Source organism: Nicotiana sylvestris, chromosome 10, assembly GCF_000393655.2.
Source record: "Nicotiana sylvestris chromosome 10, ASM39365v2, whole genome shotgun sequence".
NCBI classification, from domain to species: Eukaryota; Viridiplantae; Streptophyta; class Magnoliopsida; order Solanales; family Solanaceae; genus Nicotiana; species Nicotiana sylvestris.
In genome coordinates this window covers 47273718-47298034 of record NC_091066.1, presented here as the reverse complement: position 1 = coordinate 47298034, position 24317 = coordinate 47273718, and positions in this window count along the sequence as shown.

Here is a 24317-nt window from a genome sequence, read left to right as displayed (position 1 = left end):
AAATTGGGTATCAACAACCTTATTCAGCATGCTGTAATTTCTTTTCTCCTGTTCTAAATTAGTGTATTATGAATCCTAAATCCCTACCCCAATGTGTTTGATACTTATGGTTTGTTTGAGGCATGACATCATTGAATATTGCTGAACATGACTCAAACTTGGTCCTTCTAGGATCATAACTTCCATGTTACCCTTATATGTTGTGTGTTCTGGTTGATTTACAAGCATGATAGCACTCCCTATTGTTGTGCATGCCCAGAATTAACTTATGCCTAACTATATAGGCTCCTTGCAATGGATTCCCAAACCCCTGCCCCATTTGATGTAAAATTTTCAACTTGTTGGAAGTGTTAATGGTTGTTTCCCAGCACATCTTTCCCTCTTCTTTACTTCCTTAGTTCTCAAAGCTCTGTTTCTGCACTTGCACTCTCCTCTTAGACTTAATTTTTGCCCCCCTCATGTGAGCCTTGCCTTGGGACCCATGAGCTCCCTCTAAACTTGGACACATGAGGGCTGACATTTCCACATTGCACTTGCCCCTATTCTGCTCATGAAACTTGGGTGTGAGCACTGCCCGGGGTCCTATTGAGGCCCTTAGGGAACTCTGACACACTCAAGTCCGAGAAAGGCTTTGGATCAGGTTCTTTGAGTTGGTTTATCTCATAACTCAGATGGGAAGTCAAGAATCAGGCTTCCTCTAGTTGTAATTTCTTTGTATTTTCTTGATGTATTTAGTATTTAGTATTCTTGATTTGTAATAAGTTGTAATAAATATTTGGGGTTGGCTAGTGAAAAGGGTTGGATATTTTATGCATGTCAAGGGTAGAAACCATGCCTATAGGACTATTTTAAATTTTTGCATATTCAAACTGCATTTAGAAAACATGTTTGTAGGACTTCTTGTTCAACTTCACATCTAGATAACCTGCCTATAGGGATCATCTAAAATCCTGCGCATTTGTCACCGTTTATTTACCATGTTTTAGGGCCTAAGTGGTTATAATCCAGTAACGCGTTAATATCAGTAACATATAGAAATCATGCCTATAGAGGTTCATAAGTAAAATCCTGTTCGTTTCTACTCACATGCAACGTTAGGTATCATGTCTATAGGGATCTAAAATCAGTAACACATAGAAATCATGCCATAGGGATTCTTAAATAATTATGATTCACTTCATTTACTATCACCTGCAGAATCTGTAATCAGTCTAATTTAATTTTAAACATTATGCATCTCTTTTAATAATATAATTTCCTTACTTAACAAGGTTTAGCAAGCATGCCTATTGGATCTCAAACACTTCGTTATTACCATCTCATCACCTTATGAACTCAGTAGATATCACGTTTATAGGACCCCGTCTAAACACTTAGGCAAGCCTTAGAGTAATAACTGTAAACTGCATCTGCTTCTCTTAATCGCTACAACCAGCAGGCAGACCTGATTCGGACTTCTTATCTGAGTTATGTAATAAACTAATTTGACTCAATAATTAACTTCCCTCGTCTTTATGTTCTTTAATCAGGCCCAAAAAGTATGTGCAAGTCATGCTAGTTATGTGCTTTTGTTTGAGGAGGTATACTCTTATGTGTTATGTGCTTTCCCTTTAACGTGCAGTCTTCTATATATTTTTTATTGCGCCTTAGATTTTTTACCTTTGAAACCTCAAGTCAGCCTAATATCTCTCCCTTTTAGGATTAGTAGTCTTAAGTACTTCCGGGACTAATAGGAATGGGGCGGGTAATAGCATGCAATAAGTAATCGAGACCAATACGCGCTTTAATACCTTAAAAGGGTGGGAAGGATAGATATGGATATGATGACCACGCGATAATGTCACGTGTAGCCCCTCATTGAGGAGTGATTACTGGTCATTGTGTGGGGTGATCCATATTAAATATAAGCCTAGGACCCCTTTCCTTTATTTGCAAACTCTTTCTTTTTTTAAAAAAAAAACGCTTCTTTCAAAAGTTCTTTCTTTTATGTGTTTAAATCCCCTAATATTTGAGCCCATACCTGTCTATTCACTAAATTCACAATAACTGTCTGACCGGGAACCACACTAGTGGATCTTGAGGGATTCCTAACACCTTTCCCTTGGGATAATTTCAAGCCCTTACCCAATCTCTGGTTATCAAACAAACTCAGTGTTGAATCTCTATTGGTGTCCTAATGCACCTTAATCATTAGGTGGTGACTCTTCAATGCAAACCCAGTTCCCAAAAGGAATGAGTTGTCTCTCCAAATGTCAGAAACCCGATTTCACGAGAAAAAAGTGGCGCGACTGAGGCGGATAAAGAAAGATATAGTTGGATTCGTAGCTCTGTGTCTCAACTATCAGCAGGTGAAGTATGAGCACCAGAGGCCGGGTGGGTTGCTTCAGCAGATAGAGATTCTGGAATGGAAGTGGGAGCGGATCACCATGGATTGTAGTTGGGCTCCTACGGACTTTGAGAAAGTTCGATGCTATTTGGGTGATTGTGGATCGGCTGACCAAGTCTGCTCATTTTATTCCTGTGTGTACTACTTATTCCTCAGAGCAGCTGGCGGAGATCTATATCCGGGAGATTGTTTGTCTGCATAGTATTCTAGTGTCCATCATCTCAGATAGAGGCACTCAGTTCACATCACGGTTCTGGAGAGCCGTTCAGCATGAGTTGGGTACTCAAGTGGAGTTGAGTATAGCATTTCACCCTCAGACGGACGGACAGTCTAAGCGCACTATTTAGATTCTTGAGGATATGCTCCGTGCGTGTGTGATTGAGTTTGGAGGGTCTTGGGATCAGTTTTGGTCATTGGCGGAGTTTGCTTACAGCAATAGCTATCAGTCCAGATTCAGATGACACCGTATGAGGCTTTATATGGTAGGCAGTGCAGATCTCCGGTGGGTTGGTTTGAGCCGGGTGAGGCTAGATTGTTGGGCACAGACCTGGTTCAGGATTCTTTGGAGAAGGTTAAGGTGATTCGAGATAGACTCCGCACAGCCCAGTCCAGACAGAAGAGTTACGCGGACCGGAAGGTTCGCGATGTTTCCTATATGGTTGGAGAGCGGGTTCTGCTTCGGGTTTCGCCTATAAAGGGCGTTATGAGATTCGGCAAGAAAGGCAAGTTGAGCCCGAGGTTTATTGGCCCTTTTGAGATATTGAGGCGTGTTGGGGAGGTTGCTTATGATCTTGCCTTACCTCCCAGCTTGGTAGGAGTTCATCCGGTATTTCATGTTTCGATGCTCCGGAGGTATCACTGCGATTCGTCGCACGTGTTGGATTTCAGTTCAGTCCAGTTGGACAAGGATCTATCTTATTTTGAGGAGCCAGTGCAAATATTTGACAGGCAGGTCAGAAAACTGAGGTCAAAGAACATTGCATATGTAAAGGTTCAATGGCAGGGCCAGCCAGTCGAGGAGGCGACCTGGGAGACCGAGTAAGATATGTGCAGTCGTTACCCTCATCTTTTCACTACTTCAGGTATGTCTCTATGCTCGTTCGAGGACGAATAAATTTTTAAGTGTAGGAGGATGTGACGACTTGGCCGGCCATCTTAAAAATTAACGCCCCGATCCTCTATTAATTGTTTTCTAGAGTTTATTTCTGCTATTTTGATTTGCCGGGATGTTCAGTTTTGAGCTTCGGGGAGTTTTGGGACACTTAGTCTCAGAATGAGAGCTTAAGTGTTGGAAAGTTGATCGTAGTCGGAAAAGTGTGAAGACGACCTTGGAATGGAAATCTGACGGTTCCGTTAGCTCCGTTGGGTGATTTCAGGCTTAGGGGCATGATCAGATTGTGTTTTGGAGGTCCGTTGCTAATTTAGGCTTGAAATGGCGAGAGTCAAACTTTTTAAGTTTCCAGTCCGATAGTGAGATTTTGATCTAAGGGTCAGAATGGAATTTCGAGAATTGGAGTAGCTTCGTAGTGTTGAATGTAACGTGCTTGCAAAATTTTAGGTCATTCGGACGAGATTTGATAGACTTTCTGATCGAAAGCATAAGTTAAAAGTTCTTGGAGTTTTTAGGCTTGAATCCCATGTTAAATTGGTGATTTGATGTTGTTGTGAGCGTTTCGAAGTTTTGAACAAGTTTGAACAATGTCATGGGATGTGTTGGTACAATTGGTTTGAAGTCCCGGGGACTCGGGTGAGTTCCGGGTAGCTTCCGGGATGTTATAGGCCTAAAATCATAGTTGTTGCAGGTCCAGACGAGTTGCAGGCCTCGGAACCTACCAGTGCGGTCCGCACAAAATCCAGTGTGTCCGCGGTGGGGGTTGTGCGGCCATACAAAATGCAGTGCGGTCCGCGGTGAGGAAAGTTTCATTGGTCCTACTGCGGAAGCTCATATCTTTTGATCTACAAAGAATTGCTGGATAATTCAAAAACGAAAGTTGTATCCCTCCGTGTCTATTTTCCATAAAGGTAAAGAAATCACAATTTGGACATGTGTAGAGAAAGTTATGGCCAAAATACTAAAGCGTGTCACTGCAGTCAAAACCTGTGCGGACAGAACTCGTTTTTGTGCGGACCACACTGGTTTTGTGCAGACAACACTCGTTTTTGTGCGGTCTACAGTGGTGGAAATCGTGGGGGGGGGTGCTCTATAAATACGAGGTTTTGGGGTTTATTTCATATTTTGACCTAGAGAGCTCGGATTTTGGCGATTTTTCGAAGGTTTTTCAAGAAATTCATCGGGGTAAGTGATTCTAACTCAGATTTGGCTAGAGTACATGAATCCATCATTGAATTCATCATTTAATTCATGATATGGGATGGAATTTGGGAAGAAAACTTGTGAAATCTTTTAAAAATGTAAAATGATGATTTGAATGACCAAATGGTTTCGAAATTGGATAATTTTTGTATGGTTAGACTCGTGAAGGTATGAGGATTTTGAAAATATGAATTTTACCCGATTCCGAGATGTGGGCCCGAGGGGCATTTTTGTCATTTTACACAATTTTGTGTATTAGCTTAGAATTTAACTGTAGAATCAGTTACTTGAAGTGTTATTTACATTATGCAATTGAATTGAATAGATTTGGGCCATTTAGAGTCGAGTACTCGTGGCAAAGATGTGGTGTTAGGTTGATTTTGAGCCGGTTCGAGGTAAGTGGCTTGTCTAACCTCGTGTGGGGGATCTTCCCCTTAGGATTGGTATATTTGGTAATTGAAATGCATTGTACGTGATGTGATGAGTGCGTACTTATGCTAATTGTTGGAAAACCGGCTTCCTTAAGTAATTACTAGTATGTTTCCTTTCCTGTTTCTATTTCTTGCACTATTAAGCCTGTTGTTAGCTTAGGAAAGCATGTCTAAGTGACGTAATTGCTTTAATTGATTCAACCTGCCTTACTTGAATTCTGTGCAAAATGCTAGGCTAGAATCACTTATTGCCTTAATATGAAATTTTGCCATTTCTGTATACCTTCCTGCTGCTGCTGTGTATTTATTTTGGGACTACGGATGTGGGATTCCGGTAGCTCCCCTTATCTGTTTACTTTGGGACTACGGGTTGGATTCCCGGTAGATTCCCCTTCATATTTACTTTGGGACTACGAGTTAGATTCCTGGTAGATCTCCCTGCACAGTTATATGGAACTACGGGAATGCACCCGGTAGATTCCCCCAGTACCGGGTATTTACATTTGGGACTACGGAACGGGATTCCGGTAGATCCCCGTGCACTATGAGTTGTACTATGGGACGGGATCCTGGGAGATCCTTCGGACATATATATATGATGGACTACGGGACAGTATCCCAGGAGATTCACTGGATATGTAAAGATGGGACTACAGGACGGTATCCTGGGACATCCCAGATTGTTACTATTGGTGTTGAGCTGTATTTCCTTTCCACATTTACCTTGTTCTGTATAGTTGTTGTTGTTATGTTCATCCTGTGTTATTTTACTGCTGTACTTATTTATACTGTTCCGTTCTATACTGTTGATATTTATATTTTATTTAACCTAAGTAGGGCTCTGACCTTCCTCGTCACTACCCAACTGAGGTTAGGCTTGTCACTTACTGAGTACAGCTGTGGTGTACTCATGCCTCTTCTATGCATATTTTTCATGTGCAGATCCAGGTGCTTCTACTCAGGTCTACCATCCTTGAGGGAGGCGACTACTTAGAGACTTCGAGGTACATCTGCCACGTCCACAGACCGAGGAGTCCCTTTCTATTCCTACCTTTTAGTATTTAGACTTTCTGTACTTTCTATTCTTATTAGACAAATTCCGGAGTTAGAGCTTTGTAGTATTTCTTTTTCTTAGCTTGTGATTCGTGGGTTTCCGGGTCTTAGATTTAGATATTGGTTTTGAGATCTATATAAATATTGTGTTTGCCGAGTGGCACATTTAACACTGTTATTTGCCTTATTTCTGTTTTTAAATTGTTTTACTTCCGCAACTTTTGGTTTTCTTCTGCAATTTAGGTTACCTAGTCGTAGAGACAAGGTACCGTCACGATGGTTCACGGAGGGCGAACCGGGGTCGTGACAATGGCATTTTTGGATTATAAGGAACAAGAACATTTTAGATCATCAAAGAATTCCTTTAAATATTCCCTTTATACTAAATATGGCAGCTGAATATTAGTTTTTAACCACTCAAAAATTAAAAAACAAATCTGTAACACCTATATACATCAAATGGCACCCACTAAATGTTACTAACTACAAACTAAACATTGATGGGTCTTGCTCATCTACCCAACAAAAATATGATGTTGGTGGCAATTGGATCATGGGATTTGCAGGCAAATCCAACCCAGGTACAAGTGTTCAGACAGAACTCTTTGCACTCCTCATGGGGCTGAAACTTGTTGTGCACCATCACCTCAAACCTATCATCATTGAGATAGATGCACATGAAATCGTCGGTATGTTTAACTCAACTACTATGCACTACACTAATATCATTAACGATTGCAGGTTGTTACTCCTACAGATGGATAGCCCTCCTATACAATATGTCTACAGAGAGCAAAATTGTGTTGCAGATAGTTTAGCCAAACATGGAGCCATGCATGCACAAGAGAGCTGCATACTTTTTGGGAGACCACCATCTTTTGCAGAGCCTTCTTACCACCGAGATCATAACGGCACATTACAAAGGAGGCTCGTTAAAATCAACTCCAGTAACTCAACACAATCACTCTCTGCTACAACTATGTATAATAGTAATGTTTTATCTGGTACTACTAGTAGTGTTCTATCTAGTACTAACTATCTTTCTAGTAATGATTCCCATACGAAGGTCTTTGTAGTTAAGTCTAGCTTAGTAACTATGATGTCTCTCATGCGTCTTGTAAAATGTACTCATGTACCTGCTTAATTCCCTATAAAATAAGTACGTCTTTTCGACCAAAATAAACCATGATACATACATTTGAAAATTGTGCCAAATGAAACAAATTTAAACATGATGTCATTGTGTCAGGATCAAAATATGGAAGACTAGAGTAGGGGACGTGTCTTTTCCTACATAAATTATACGGGTATATTACTATTTCCTCCCTCGCAAATTATTTGTCGTATTTCTTTTTTTACACATCCCTTAAAAATATATTAATTGGAAGGAGTTTTAGTATTTTACCCTTATTTACGTCTTAAGATATAATCTTTCTTCATTGAATATTTACTCTATTTATGTGTTGTCTCGATCTTCAAGAACAATAACTATTAAGGGTAAAATGGAAAAAAATTTAATTTTGTCTTGAACTTTTAACATGACAAATAAATTGAGATAACTATTTTTAGAAATCACGACAGATAATTTGAAATAGAGGGAGTAATACTATTTGAAAACTATGGCAGAGTATGAAGTGGAGAAAAACTAAAAAGTTAAAAAACGTTGTTCAATATCACGTCCTAAGCTCATGGCACGTATTGTCCGGTTTGGACCTAGAACCACACGAATTTGTCTTTCGGGCTATGCCACATTGAGCCCCAAAAGCGCGCGTTGGAACGCGTTAACTTGTGTCATGCCTTAAAAAAATCTTCACTTTCCTCTCCCATTCTGATGTGGGATTCGGCTAACGTGACAGGTAAACCCTTTATTCAGAAAACTTACCAGCCTTAAAGCATGCCAGTCCTGCTTGACTCACCCTCATCAGCCCGCCTTTCGTCATGAACACCACATTTAACTATGGAGATAATTATCTTGTTCTTCATTTTTCCTCGTACTAGTGTTATTGCTTTAAATAATTACTGATTCTTTTGTCACGACCCAAAATCCATTAGAGGTCGTGATGGCACCGGACACCACTGTCAAGCTAGCCAACACTAAATAGTTAATTAAATTCTCATTTTTATATTTTTGAGATCATAAATTTTCTTCAACTTAACTAGTAAAAGATGACCTTTACATAATAATAATAACATTTTTCGATTTTAGTACTGAATATCCCATCATCATCCCAGAACCCGGTGTCACAAGTGCATGAGCATTTACTAGAAATTAAAATAAAATCCAATAACTATCCGGAATATAAATTTGGACAGAAAAAAATACAAGTACTTTGAAGGAGACTCTACTGGCTGCGGATCATCTCATAAGATGCAGCTCACCTAAGTCCCCATATCAATCATGAAGCTGCGCCCACAAGGCCACTAGACGTACATGTGCCTGTACAATAAAATGTACAACAAGTGTAGTGTGAGTACGAAAATAACGCCTACCCAGTAAGTATCCAGTCTAATCTCAAAGAAGTAGTGACGAGGTATCGACTTCGACACTTATTAGTGGTCCAATAATATCAGGTACAGTAAAAAAGTGAATAAATATGAAACATAGTAAATATATGAAACAAACAAGTATAAAATAAGTGGTACAATTCCCCTCTTTACAATTTTCTTAAGCTCTCAACTAGCAAGTTCCCTCTGTAACCGGAGCATATATAAAGATATAGTGGATTTCATCAAAGAGGTTGTCATAATTCAAATCAGGAAAAAACCTTCAGATACATCGGCTTCTTGCCAAATATTATGCACGATTCCATGAGGATAATATATATAGGAATTGTCGAGGTGTACGACCTGATCCAACATAAAAGTAAATTGTGCATTGCCGAGGGACGAATGGTGCGAACCATAGATGCATCTATTAACCTGCCGACGCGATCGGCCCACTCCCATGAGAGTAGTAGAAGGAGTTACCCCACTCGCGGATCATACTTGCGACGCAGTCAAATATAAGTTTAAGGAATTGTCTTGCTCGCGAATCATACTTGCGACGCGGTCAACTATAAATTTAAGGAATTACCCCGCTCGCGGATTCATATTTGCAAAGTGGTTACACATAGATTTCTTAAGTTATTATTTAGTATTGTTTCATTCTTTACAAAGAACGAAGTTCGAATGAAAACTTTTAAGATCCCAAATTCTTCCTCATTTTCAACTCCTCTCAAAATATTTAATAAGCAAACTCAATCTCGCTCCTTCTCAAGGCAAACAATAATCATAAATCAATAACAATATCAATGAGGCATGATATAAACCTAAAACTACCCGGACATAGGCATAGCTAGTAGCTACGTACGGACTCTCGTCACCTCGTGCATACGTAATCCCCACAAATAGAAGCACATAATAATTTAGTTCACTTATAGGGTTAATTCCCTCTTACAAGATTAGAAAGGAGACTTACCTAGCTGTGAAGTTCCATAAGCAGCTCCAACATCGCTCTAACACCTCAAACCGGTGTCCTCACTCCAAAACTAGTCAAGCAATGTGCAAACAATAAAAATATACTCTAATATAATAAATCAATTTAGAACAACTCCCAACTCCGCTCAAAAAGTCAATAAAGTCAACCCTCAGGACCACATGCTCGTATTCCAAAAATTATTGAAAATAAATATTATCCATAACTCATATGGTCTATATCCAGTAATTCATCCAATTTCGTCCATGAATCGACTCTCAAATCAATGATTTACCATTTTTCAACTTTGGGGCTCAAAATCCGAATTTCTACAATCGAAACACGGATAAAAATAGAAATGAACAGAAATAATCTTGTAGAAACATCAAAATAAAGGTCAAATATTTACCCCCTTCTTGAGACGGGAACAACACCGCAAAAATCACCTCAAACGGAGCTCTAGAACTCAAGATATGCCCAAAATACTAAAATTCTCCGTTTAAAACACTGTCCAGGCTATTTTTCTTCATCACCTTCGCGAAGAGCAATTTTTTTCGGTGACCGGTCAACCCAGATATCCTTCTTCGCGTCCACGGAACCTCTCTCGTGTTTGCGAAGAACAAATCTTCGCCCCAGAAACCACAAATTTTGTTCGACACAGAAATGGACATAACTCTCTCATACGACATCGAAATTCGATGATTCTTGTTGCTATGGCTCCATAATTATGATACGGATCTAATGGTTTAATCCAATCATAAATAAAAGGTTGTTTGATCAAAATAGTGCCCTTTATGCCCAAAGAAACGATGGCGAAACATCAAATAAGTGCGTGATACAACCCAAACACCTCCGAAACACACTCGAGGCCCCCGAGACCCCGTCCAATTACACAAACCAGTCCCATAACATAACACGGACCTGCTTGAGGCCTCAAATTACATAAAAAAACATCAAAATCATGAATCGCACCCCAATTCAAGCTTTATGAACTTTAGAACTTCTAACTTCTACATTCGATGCCGAAACCTATCAAATCACATCCGATTGACCTCAAATTTTGTACACAAGTCACATTTGACATTACGGACCTACTCCAACCTCCGAAATCGGAGTCCGATCCCGATATCAAAAAATCCACTTCCGGTAAAACTCCTCAAAAACCTTCAAATTTCTAACTTTCGCCAAATGACCCCAAAATGACCTACGGACCTCCGAATCCACTTCCGGACGTGCCCCCAACACCAGAATCGACATACAGAACTATTCCCAGACTCAGAATCCCAAACGGATATCAATAACATTGAAATGTACTTCAACCTAAATTTATGAAATTCTTCCAAAACGCTAACTTCCACAATAGGTGCCGAAACGCTCCCGGGTCATCCAAAACCCAATCCGGACATACAACCAAGTCCAAAAACATAATACGAACCTATTTGAAGTTTCAAATCCCGATTCCGAGTTCATTTACTCCAACCTTAGTCAGAATCTTCCAACTTAAAGCTTCCGAAATGAGAATTCTCTTTCCAAATCAATTCTGCACTTCCCGAATTTCAATTCCGACCACGCGAATAAGTCGTAATACTTAATGTAAAGCTGCCCATAGACTCAAACCATCGAATGATGAGCTAGAGCTCAAAATGATTGGCCGGGTCATTACATTCTCTCCCACATAAACATTCGTTCGTCTAAGAATTGCTCTGGAGTTGTCTGAAATCGTTGTTTAATACCTCGTGCACTTACCCGTGATACCACAACTTGGTTGAGCACATTGGCTCGATTAAATCTAAAGATTCCCCTTTTGTTTAGGAAAATTAGCCTCAGAGCCAAATTCCAACATCCAGAATCTTCTGCCAGGCCTGCTTTTAACATACGAACACCGAATCAGTCTCTACAATGCACCAATACATGATTGCATACCTTTGGCGAATCCATACTATGCACTTCATAACTTACATGACCATAATAACATCCTCTAATAACAATAACAAAAATTTCACGAATCTGATGCTCGTAATGCAACTCATGACATATATAAGTCTTGTTTCAACTCCTGCAATACCACTATGACGGAAGAGGTGTAGAAATAAATAACCGACTGCCGAGCCAATAATTCATTGAGTCTCTCCTCCTGACAAGAACCATTGCCTCATTATGAAGCAAATAACTATATTTGCTCCTTAATATACTTCGTATAAATCTGACCGCACTGATCCCAGGTCCAATAATATCGTCTCACCCAGTACAAGCTGCTCAAGCAATAAGCCACCTCAGACAGTGCTAAAAGTCTCATATGATGCCACAATGTGCCAACATGCTACCAACTCGAATATGATACATAAGGAAAACGAACTCCGGAAAGGACTACTCAACCCACGTAACTAATTACACAACCGAAAAGGTGTTATGAACCTTCCTCAAAAAATGGGAAACAAAACGCACAAAAATAGATATAGGGGACTGTACTCAATATCACACTATTGCAGCGCGTAACCCGATCCAAACAACATACCCATAGCCGTGTGCCACCCGATCCACACATAAAATCTATATAAGGAGATACTCACCGAGCTAGAATGCTCAGTACTACAAAATATCTGAATATCGGCAACAAGCACGCTAAGTGCATAATACCATCCCTGGGGAGACAGATAGCACCATACGCTACAAAACTCAAGCACAACTAAGGTACGATATATGTTCTAAATCTTGACAGCCATCCTGCTCACATAACACCATCGCTACGCGAAACCTCAATACATATGAAATTTATCAAGTCGTTTCATAACTCACACGACACAATATAATATTACATAAAATAGCTGACGATGAAATAACGTCCAACGTCCAAAGTACTCCTCCATAAGGAGCGCTATGCTGAAATGAATATATTCGGCCTGATATAGAGCACACATTCACATTTAGATCCATCAACAGACCTCAAGCCGATTCTGATTGTACCGCACTAGGCTAGTAACCTTTCAAGGATCCACAATAACCCTTCTTCCCATGACACACAAGCACACCCATCGATCCGGAAAAAACTTCCACAGTCCACAACCAAATGAACTGAGCGCCCTTCAGGCATAAATTCTTATATGAACGATAGTACCACAATCTCCATACTTGGTTCCAATCTTTGATCAATCAAGTGACTAGATGTCACACTTATACCATCTTCCCATGGGACACGCTCCCACGACCTTCCGCACCAGGTAATAAGTCTATACATCCATATGACTGACAACACTAATGCTGTAAAGCAAATCAAAAATCCGAAATCAGTACTCAAAGCCTCTTACACGGGATACTGATCTCAGGTGACGCTAAAGACAACACCAGCTTACTTTAACCATCTGAATCCTTTTTCCTTGCTCATTCGAGCTAGTGACATTCTTGTCGACACCAAACTGCAACCTTGATCCTCAACTTCCAAATCTCATGCAACTTGATGCACTTAATCATGCCAATGCGCAAGAGTACAAGAATTCCATCATAACCTCTGAACCACTAATAGGGTAAACACTTCATCATATAGAAACCTTTTACTTAACTCATTTCAAGAGAACCATTGCAACACGTAACTGAATTCTTATAACCGTAGAAAATACAACCTTAAGTCGTGATCTAAACCACCATAACCCTTCTAGGATCTATCTACACATAACAAGCCATAACACTCGAATGCCTTCACATAAAATCAATTAAGGCGACTGTTAAGACTCGTACGCACCGCCACCAAGCACATGTATAACTTATCACGCTGAAGGAACTGATCATTGCCACCATCGTGCCAATTCAACCATTGCTAACTGATTCGACTTCTTCTAATTTTCTCTGGGATTGACTTAGGAATAATAATAACCCCATTCAAAACATCATGAACCCAACTCCACATTTATCCTGAGTGACCTGATTTCATGAGACCACGTCGTCTCAAAACCCACGAACTATTTCATACCCTCCTTGTGCGCATAATCATGTCTTCAACTGGTACACCCATTCTGACAATTCTTCTATGAATCCGAAGTTATTTTCCCCCTTTCCTCCAATACTATACTGTAGACCGAAGATAACATAGAACACTCCAAGCCCCTTCCATAATCCGTTGTAAAAGCTTGATATTTAACCATACCACGAACTCGAAGTCCTTAGGCATCACACTTTAGCCTTTGAATCCACTAGGACCATTATTGAGAGTCACCCGCTCTGACTTGGCCCCGAATATAATCAAACCCCCAAGGCTTTGCTAGCACATGAACACCCTCTCAAAGAAGCTCCTGTTGAATCACATTTCTTGTAAATCACCTCTATATGAAGTATAAATCCTGAATCTTCCCAAAACCTGAACATGAACCGATAAGGTCAAAGATAGCACATATTCCTCATCCTTTGCTCAAATTACCACTAATATTTTTTTTCTTAGTCATAATAACCCACCAGTACATCGATAACCAAAAACTGCACAAGTAGATAACCACGCAGTCCAATCATAGATGGTGAGTGTGTGCGGTGAAATTCGGGGGACCGATTTCCCCTTGACATAATGCTTCGAAGAGTGAACCCGGAAACACGGGATCTCGGGTCAGTCGATTCCCTTGAAACCTGTCGATACCCTACCAAGAATAACATCGGTTGAAGCCCCGACAAACGCAGGAACCCCCCCCCCCGAGGAATGCCCCCGGGGTCGATCAAATCTATTTAAGCGGCTCGACGTCAGCCCACATGCGACGTAAGGCTAACAGGCTGTCACATCTCATTCTCTTTTGTCATACTACACATCTTGTACTTAGTTTGGGCATCCCATTCCAATAAAAGGGGGGTCACCAACATCTTGTAGAGCAGCTCCAATCATCCTACTCAAGGGCAATAATATCTTCTCTCTTCCTCTCTTTTCTAATTTGCTTATTCCCCTTGGCTCAAAGCCATTTATCTTCGATCATTCTTCTTGTTTATCACTTGGTACTGGCTCGAGGCCGTCTCCGTATTCATCGCCTCTTAACTTGTTCTTCATTATATAACTTAATATAGGCTAAAATAACCTTGTCTTATTATATCTTTAACTGTTATCCCATCCCCGGCTATCCCCAATAGTTTGAGATTGATACAAATGCCGACCCCAAGGTCCCATCGACCATCTTTGCATCTGGGAAACAGGCCCCTTCGGTTTGATTACTGTCTTGTTTTAGCTCGCATTTCATCGTTAAGCTTCATATTCTTAGCATCAACTGCTCTAACAACTAGCTCGGGAATAGATCACGTATTTTTAGAATCCCATTTACAAATTTAATTGTTGTTACCATTTTCATGGTAAACAGTTTGGCGCCCACTGTGGGGCTAAAAATAATAGTGATTATTTTCTTGCTGGTTTTCATTACACAAATACACATCAGCTTTCACACTTTTTCTTGTCCAAGATACTTTGACTTCATGCCAAAATGTCCGGCTCGGTAAACAGAGTTGAGAACGATAACCTCAAAAATCATAGGGAAAATGGCGTGGCTGTCCCGATCGCTGGAGCACCTCTGCGGAATCCTGATATCGCTCTCGGACCGATCCTAGCGGACATAGATTCATAGGACACACAACAAGTCGACGAAACTTCTCTCACTGACAGGAGCGTGCGGCACAGCGACCAACAGGAAGCTCAAAAAACCCCGGCCTGGGAAGAACAGGAAGTTAGTCTTCATGTTATTTTTGAAATGTTGCAGGCACAACAACTGGCCATTGCTTAGCTATGAAGCCATCCGAGAAACCCCAACACAGCGGCACCAGAGACGGCTCCCCCCACCGAGCGATCACTCGAAAGGTCAAGCAACAACGAGTCAGTGGCTGACCCCGCCATCGTAAAAATGCTCAAGGACCTCACCAAAAGGATGGAATCAGGTGAGAGAATGATTGCAGCCAACAACAAAAAAGTCAAGACCTACAACTCCAGGGTCGATCAGATCCCAGGTGCGCCCCCGGTCCTCAAAGGTTTGGATTCAAAGAAGTTCATTCAGAGGTAGTTCCCCGAGGAAGCAGCCCCGAAGCCTATCCCAAAAAAATTCAAAATGCCAGAACTCCCCAAGTACAACGGCACCTCCGACCCTAACGAACACGTCACTGCTTACACTTGTGCAGTAAAAGGCAACGACATAAAAAATGAAGAGATCGAGTATGTGTTGCTGAAAAAATTCGGAGAAACGCTTTCAAAGGGGGCCTTGATGTGGTACCATAACTTGGCTCCCAACTCCATAGATTCGTTCGTCATGCTAGCAGACTCCTTCATAAAAGCACATGCTGGAGCCATCAAGATAGCAACGAGGAATTCTGACGTTTTCAAAATCAAGCAGAGAGAGAACGAGATGTTGCGAGAATTCATATCCCGCTTCCAAATGGAACAGATGGAGCTGCCACCAATCTTCGATGGCTGGGCGGTGCAGGCCTTCACCCAAGGCCTGAACGAACGAAGCTCGATGGCTTCAAAACAATTGAAGCAGAATCTAATCGAATATCTGGCCGTGACCTGGTCGAACATTCACAACCGATACCAGTCAAAGATCAGGGCTGAGGATGACCAGCTGGAAGCCCCTTCGAGCTCAGTATACCCAAACAGACTCCTGGTAAAAGAGTCGAAACCAAGCAAAGGAAGGTACCAACCGTACCATGAAGACAGAAGGAACGCCCCGAGGCGCAACCTACCCTATAACGATCGGAGAATAGATCGAGGACAACATCCTCGGGGGCTCGTCAATAGAACCAGGTTCTATCGGAACATGGTGCCAACAAATGCGCCCCACTTATCGAAATATAACTTCAGCGTCAACATATCAGACATCGTGTTCGCTATCGACAAAATCAGGGACGTCAAGTGGCCCAAACCAATACAGTCGGACCCTTCACAGAGAAATTACAACTTAGTGTGTGAGTTCCACAACACACACGATCACAGGACCGAGGATTGCCATCAGGACCGAGGATTCCTTAACGATCGGGCCAAAATTCAGTTTCGAGGTAGGGAGGCAACCAATAAGAATGAGGCAAACGAACCGCAACACGTCACCTAAATGATCATGGGGGGCATCAATGCCCCGCAGGAACCCGTGATGAGGAGAACAAAAATATCCATCACCAAGGAAAAACGGACTCGGGGATATATCCCCGAAGACGCCCTCATGTTCAGTGAAGAAGATACCGAGGCCCTGTCTCAACCCCACAATGATGCCCTGGTAATCTCCTTTCTTGTAAATTCTTTTCAGATAAAACGTGTACTCGTGGATCCAGGTAGCTCAGCCAATATTATCAGGTCGAGGGTGATAGAATAGCTCGGACTGCTCGAACAGATCGTGCCCACCACTCAAGTCCTCAATGAGTTCAACATGGAGAGTGAAACAATGAAAGGAGAAATCGTCCTTCCAATTACCGTGGCCGGCATAACCCAAGACACCAAATTCCATGTCATCGAGGGAGATATAAGGTATAACTCCTTGTTTGGGCGACCGTGGATACACTGCATGAGAGCAGTACCATCCACCCTCCATTAGATGACTAAATTCCCGATGAAGGACGGGTCAAAACCATCTATGGGGAACAACACGCAACAAGGGAAATGTTTGCAATTCACGGCGTGTTATTAGCGCCCATACCCCTACTCCCGAATAAGCCATCAGGCGAATCAGGTCTCAACCCTAGTCGGGTTTGACAACACGAAGTAGAAATCTGCATCGCATGTCCGCCCTCGGGCGGTCATAATAAGCCAATCTCAAGGCGCCTCTAGCATATCTCGTTTCAAGGTACAACCATTCCTTTTATTTCATTTCGGATTAAGAATTAACCCTCATGCAGGCACTCGACCGGAGATACCAGAACGCTAACACTATCAGGAGGACTCGAGACCCCCAAAAGCGCGCCCGTTGAACTCTTTTCCTTCGACCGAGTTTTTATCCTGAAAAAGAAGGGTTTTTACCGGCAAGATTTTTAATGAGGCAACGTCTGCGAAGCTGCCTAAATGGGAAAATCCACGAATTACTTAAAGCCACCCTTACGACCAACTTTCAAGCGGCGAGGGGCAATCCCCCTGGAAGCTACCCGATTCGAAGAAGGTGGGGAAACGCCAAGCAAAGGTTCCTACAAGGAGACGATGTATTGGGCCAAACGGTCGATGTAATCAGACCCTGCCAAAGCGGGAGCATGTACTATTATATTGGGCAATCAAAAAATACCCATCTTTTCCATGAAAAAAGAGAAAGGCTCCTTCTCAGACTACGGCAATGTGAAAATCATCGGAGCAGCCAAACTTGACCTAAAAATAGATCGACTCAACACAACAACACGTGTATTGCGCCAATGGATCAGAGAATATCTTCAAAACATCTCATTCTCCAAAAGGGAAAATCACAGTATACTCTCCACAGAAGCCTCTCCGCCAAATACATCCCAAGATACTCGGAGACTTAAACGATTCAGCCCCCACACGACCCCAGGGTCGGAACCCCGGGTTCACAAAGCCCTCACAACGCAACTCCGAGTTCACGAGAAGCAGTCTTCAAGCTTAAACAAATTCGATGACTCGAAAACTATCACCAATCGCCGTACACTGGAAATTCGAAACTGTAAGACCCTAGTGGGCAGACTCAGCATAACTAGATCTATTCTACATCACACAAACTGTAAGACCTCAATAGGCATGATAAACTGTAAGACCTTAATAGGTATGATAAACTGTAAGACCTCAATAGGCATGGCAAATTGTAAGACCTCAACAGGCATGAAAATCCCGAAGTTTAGGCTATACACCGCATTTGTAGGAATCCCTAAAGGGCATACCCTCGGTGTAGATGCCTAAACAATCACTTGGGATCAAAAATGGCTACGGCCAAATGCACATGACTACGGTCAAAACGGCTGATACAACCAAAATAACGCGACTCGGGGACGCTCGACTATCGCTAAAATTCATAGGCCACTACTTCGAATATACTTCGGAAAGAATCGGTTAAAACAGTCTTCCCTCAACAGGCAAAAACGAGCTCCGACCATGTTGGCTCCAAATCGCAAGAGCGTCGATCTACTCGACCTACGAGCTATGAACCTTACGAGGTGCTCGAAACATAGCCGACAACAACTTGAAATCGAGGTTCCTCTGGAACCGACAACGGGTTAGGCAAAAATACTCTAAAAGACCTTAACGAGCAGAAACAAAGCCTACGAAAAAGCCCACGGGCAAAAACAACGTAAGACCCATTGTTGCCAGCTAAGCAAGCCTACAGGCCTCATATTGAAAGGTCTCTATGACCAAACAGCGTAAGAGCCATTATCGCTAGCTAAATTGTTTTTGACAACTTGAGGATTAAAATGAGCTCGAATCGTAACCCGATTCGGAGACCGTATCCAAAATAGTTAACTATGCAAGCCTCCGAGCCACATACTGAAAGGTCTCAATGACCAAGCGACATAAGTGCCACCGTCGCCGGCCAGAAAATCGAGGAAATTTCAAGGTCGATTACAGCTCGAATCGCAACGTGACTCGGAGACTAGACCCAAAATCTGCAATACGCCTAATGGCACGGCATAAGAACCACTGTCGCCGGCCAAGAAATCAAGGAAATTTAAGGGTTGATTATAGCTCAAATCACATCGCGACTCGGAGACTAGACCCGAAAACTACAATACACCTAAGGGCATGGCATAAGTGCCACTATCACCGGTCGACTAAACCTTTGGGCCATACGCCCGTGAGGTCACTTCGACCTAGAGCACAAAGGGCCATCATTATCCGCCCATGCAGGCAGGAAAGAGCTTGTGGGTCAATTGAAGCCCGAGTCACAGTGCGACTCGAAGACTGGACCCAAAACAGTTGGAACGGAAAATGCCCAAGGGCAAGAGATAAAAACGATTGATACCTGCCCACACGGGCACAAAAAATTTGAGGACAAGAAGGCTCGAGCTGGAGCCCGACTTGGAGACTAAGCCTAAACAGTCGGGCCAAGCACGGAGGCCCCAGCACCTGCTCGCGCCAAGGATCGCACTTAAGAGCCCCCAGACCTGTCCGATCAGTCACGGACATACGAGGATCCCACAGAACATCAAATCCAGCCCGCCCGATCGAAAGCAAATAACAAAGAAAAATAAACAAAAGAGATAAAGCTTCAAATTCCTTTTTATATATTACATGCGTGAAAAAGGCGCATTCTCCATCTACAGGCATATTCTACATATATTAGAAACAAAGCGACAAAGGGGCAAAATATACACTCCGCACTAAAAGGGCTACAGCTTGTCAAAATTCTCCCTCTGCAACTTCAGCAAGAAGTGACCAAGCGCCACGATTACTCCCCCTTACTCGAGACAATTCCTCCGGGAAAACGGAGCCCCTTGCACCGATCTCCTCGAGTGCTTCTCTTTGGGATCTGCAACGAACATATTCCTCGATCCCCTTCTCTCGGTCGAAGGTTTGCTTCAACTCAGCTTGGGTATCAGTAGCACCCTTCATACGAATCGCCATCTCCCGATCATCCTTGGTTTGGCTTAGTGACACTTCGGCCCAAGCATCAATTATCTCAGCTCTAAAACTTTGGATGATCAGATTCGAAGTTTCCCAATCATACTAGGATGAACTTTGGCACTGCCACAATGAATTGGACATCGAAGATAGAGACATTGGCCAAGGCATTCGTCCCGTCCGAAGCTTGAGCCTACACTTGAGTCCTTAGCTACCCACAAACAACTCTGAAGCAGTTGACGTCGCCCTTAAGCCTTAAAGGTAGGAAGGGGCGAAGTGTGCACTACAAGAAGTCACCTGCTCCATCAAATAGCCCTCATAGTTTGGGCTCTGATACGCCTTATATCGCCAATACTGTAGCTCATCTTCCTTCTCTTGCTAAGGATCCTAAGGGACTCACCCTCATCCAGAATTTTTTGAGGCTTGGCCCCTTGACAAAGCAGTTCGGACCTAAGCCCGTCACAGACCCACATGAGGAAGGTCCCGCAGAGGAAGGAAGACATGACTGCTAAATTCGCCATCGTCGTAGGTAGAGTCGGCGAAGCGCGAGGCACACCGATTGAAGTGCATATTTTCATCTCTTCAAACAAATAACGAGGGTTTCGAAGGTGTGGAACCAACAGCCAACACCTAGGAGGAACAATTCACCCAATCCCAATCTCTGCTTTTCCCAAATAAGCAGCCATTAAAGGCAGGCTCTGACGACCCCCGAGGAGGCGAAAGCAGCCTCATATTGTGTATGGGAAAGGCAGAAAAAATTCAAAAACAACCAAGAGCACCAGCCATCAACACCATATCCGGTGCCGCTGTAATAGTTAACCCCGTAGGCCTCCATCGCGGTAATATAAAGCCCTAGAAGGCCAACAACGCCTTCGCCAACACAAGATCGGCGCACGGCCTCAAAGGCCTCCGCCGAATGAAGCCAGCTAGCAAATGCAGTTGTTTTTAACATACACTCATATGGAACAGGCCCCAGATGTCGATCTGGATGATCCAAACACAGGCAGACCTCCGCTCGGAGACCGCATTAAATAAGCCATCGGCATCCCTAAATCTGCCAGCCCTTGGGCAAGCCTCCTCTCAACGGCCACTACGAAGTCCAAAAACACTACTCCCGCCTTCACGGTAAGGATCCGGTGGCCCGAGGTTACTGGTCCTATTCAGGGTCAGAACATGAAGGACCCTACGCGAATCCATTTTTATCAATCAAAGGCTCTAGGAAGGATCAAGGTAGCACCTGAGCATCGGTAACTACTCAACAGAAGTCAATTGCATATGCTCCAAAGGGCTATCTACAATCAGTCTGAAAGGGACCCTCAGGTACCTAAAAATGACCTTCACTCGGGATACAATTCTCGAGACCCAGGACTCCACCAACTATCTCCATGCAATTCGGAGAACCCGACGGCCCAAGCCTATCAGATCAACTTAGGCTCGATCCAAATTATAACAACAGGCTCGGAAAGAAGCCATACCAATCAACAGAAGATCGGGAAAAATGCTCGCATCAGAGCCATGCATCGGTAGCTAACAACAGAGGAAGACGTCCAAGGGCCTCGAAGGGCATGAGAACATACAAAAGCAAGGCAAGAATTGAAAGTAAGAGTCAAGAAAAAGGTATATTCATATTAATAAAAATCCATAAACAACAGCCATCGAGGGGTCCTTACATATGGTTACAGAAGCCCGCAAGGGGATCATCACGCATAAATGGAAATCCAAAGATATGCATACATCAAAAGCCTAAGAGTCTAGCCTACTTTTTATGCAACATCTCTGTCGTCATCCCCTCAGGAATATGACCTCATAGACAACATCTTCCAAGTCCGAGGCCCTCGAGGACCTCATCTCGATTCCTTAGAATGGCATCTTCAAAAGGAAGAGAGATGAGGGAAGGAGACGAGAATTGGCTGGGTGAAAAATCTAGATGTCATGAACCCCGCCAGTATCAATCCCACCAAGCCACTTCTTGTGATGTTGCCTCGGCCCGGGAGGCAACAGCCAGCGGGTACCGCCGCCACACCCTGCAGGAATCCAAAAGGGGTGCAACGTGCCGAGCCAAGAGAGGAGGGTGAGCAGCGGTGTATAATCTGATCCCCCTCCTGAGCAGCGATGCATAGTCCAAAAATACCCCCCAGGGTCAAAAGAAATCGGCCATCTGCTTCATTACTCCGAGAAGACAGCAATAGCAATAACAATAGCAATATCACGGGGGTCCAACTCCGTCCAACTGAAAAGAGACCAAGAAAGGAGTCAAGGCGCACATGGCGTAAAATCTTGAAGCCTGACACCTCAAACACGGCAAGATGGTAGAGATGCAGGACAGTAGGAAAGGAAGAAGAGATAGGAATCGGAAGGAGTTTGAATAAAAAAACTAGCCGCAAGGAGCCCCATTTATAGGGGAGGCAAAGCAACCGATGACGTCATTACCTCCCTCAAAAAACTTAACGGTAGGCACAATCAATGTATTCATAGAAGCTGAACCCATAGCAATGGGACGATTCCAAAGAGCGAAGGATCGTAACTTTTTGGGTGATCTTGAAGAAGCAAAAAGGCGAAGCACCTCGATACCTATCAAAGGAGAGCAACATCATCGGCATGACGCCGCTTCAAGAGATCGGGAAATAATATGTCGATACCGTTTCTTATCACTTCCCTCTAAGAAACACGGAGACTATCTATGTGCGCTGAAATCTGGGGGACCAATTTCCCCATGACATAATGCTTTGAAGAGTGACCCCGAAAACACGAGATCTCAGGTCTGTTGCTTCCCCTGAAACCTGTCAATACCCTACCAAGAATAACATCAGTTGAAGCCCCAATGAACACAGGAATCCCCCCGAGAAATGCACCCAAGGTTGATCAAATGTACTCAAGCGACTCGACGTCAGCCCACATGCGACGTAAGGCTAATAGGCTGTCACATCTCATTCTCTTTTGTCATACTACACATCTTGTACTTAGTTTGGGCGTCCCCTTCCTATAAAAGGGGGGTCACCAACATCTTGTAGAGCAGCTCTAATCATCCTACTTAAGGGCAATAATATCTTCTCTCTTCCTCTCTTCTCTAATTTGCTTATTCACCTTGGCTCAAAGCCATTTATCTTCGGTCATTCTTCTTGTTTATCACTTGGTACTGGCTCGAGGCCGTCTCCGTATTCATCGCCTCTTAACTTGTTCTTCATTATATAACTTAATATTGGCCGAAAGAGCCTTGTCTAATTATATCTTTAACTGTTATCACATCCCTGGATATCCCCGATAGTTCGCGATTGATACTAACGCTGACCCCGAGGTCTCATCGACCATCTTTGCATCCAGGCAACAGGCCCCTTCGGTTTGATTATTGTCTTGTTTTAGCTCGCATTTCAACGTTAAGCTTCACGTTCTTAGCATCAACTACTCTAACAACTAGCTCAAGAATAGATCACGTATTTTTAGAATCCCATTTACAAATTTAATTGTTGTTATCATTTTCACGGTAAATAGTGGGGCTCTCCCACTTAGCTTGAAGCTATAATTACATAACCCTGAGACCCACCGAGGTTACTTCTTTCCCATTGGCATCAGCTAAAAGTCCAACAACACATTCCAAACTCGAAGTCATGTTGCACCCAAATAAAAATCTGTGGTCTTAGTAGCTGTCCACCATGAATTTCCTAAATGGCTCCAAACTTTCCTCAAGGCATGTGACCATCCTACCACAGAACTCATATGTTACTCTGCTATTATCCCACTTTGGTTCAACCCTCTCCTTTAAGTAACTTCTTGACTTCTACTTTTCACACTTGACCTTCTAGAAATTCAACCATCACAAAACACCTCCCATATGTCCTTCCTTGTTCTTCGTTGCCCAATTGTTGCCCCAAATCCGAATCCATCTCCATAACACCCGAACAAATGAGCCGCTACCAACTCTAAACCTCTTAGAAATCATCTTTCTCGAGCCATCAATACTAGAAGTACCAATTCGATTCCGAAACCGCTACACTCTGTTATCTCTGAAAACTGCATCTCATGCACCATTTCACAATACCATGCCCTGAAGGAAAATTGAAGAAAGCCATAACATCAGCGAACCTTAATGCGTTCAACAAGGATGATGAAACCACATCACAATTGAGAACTCTACCATGCTTGAAAATACCAAGCCTCGTTACTCCATCAACCCAAATCTTAACATTCCTAGTCCG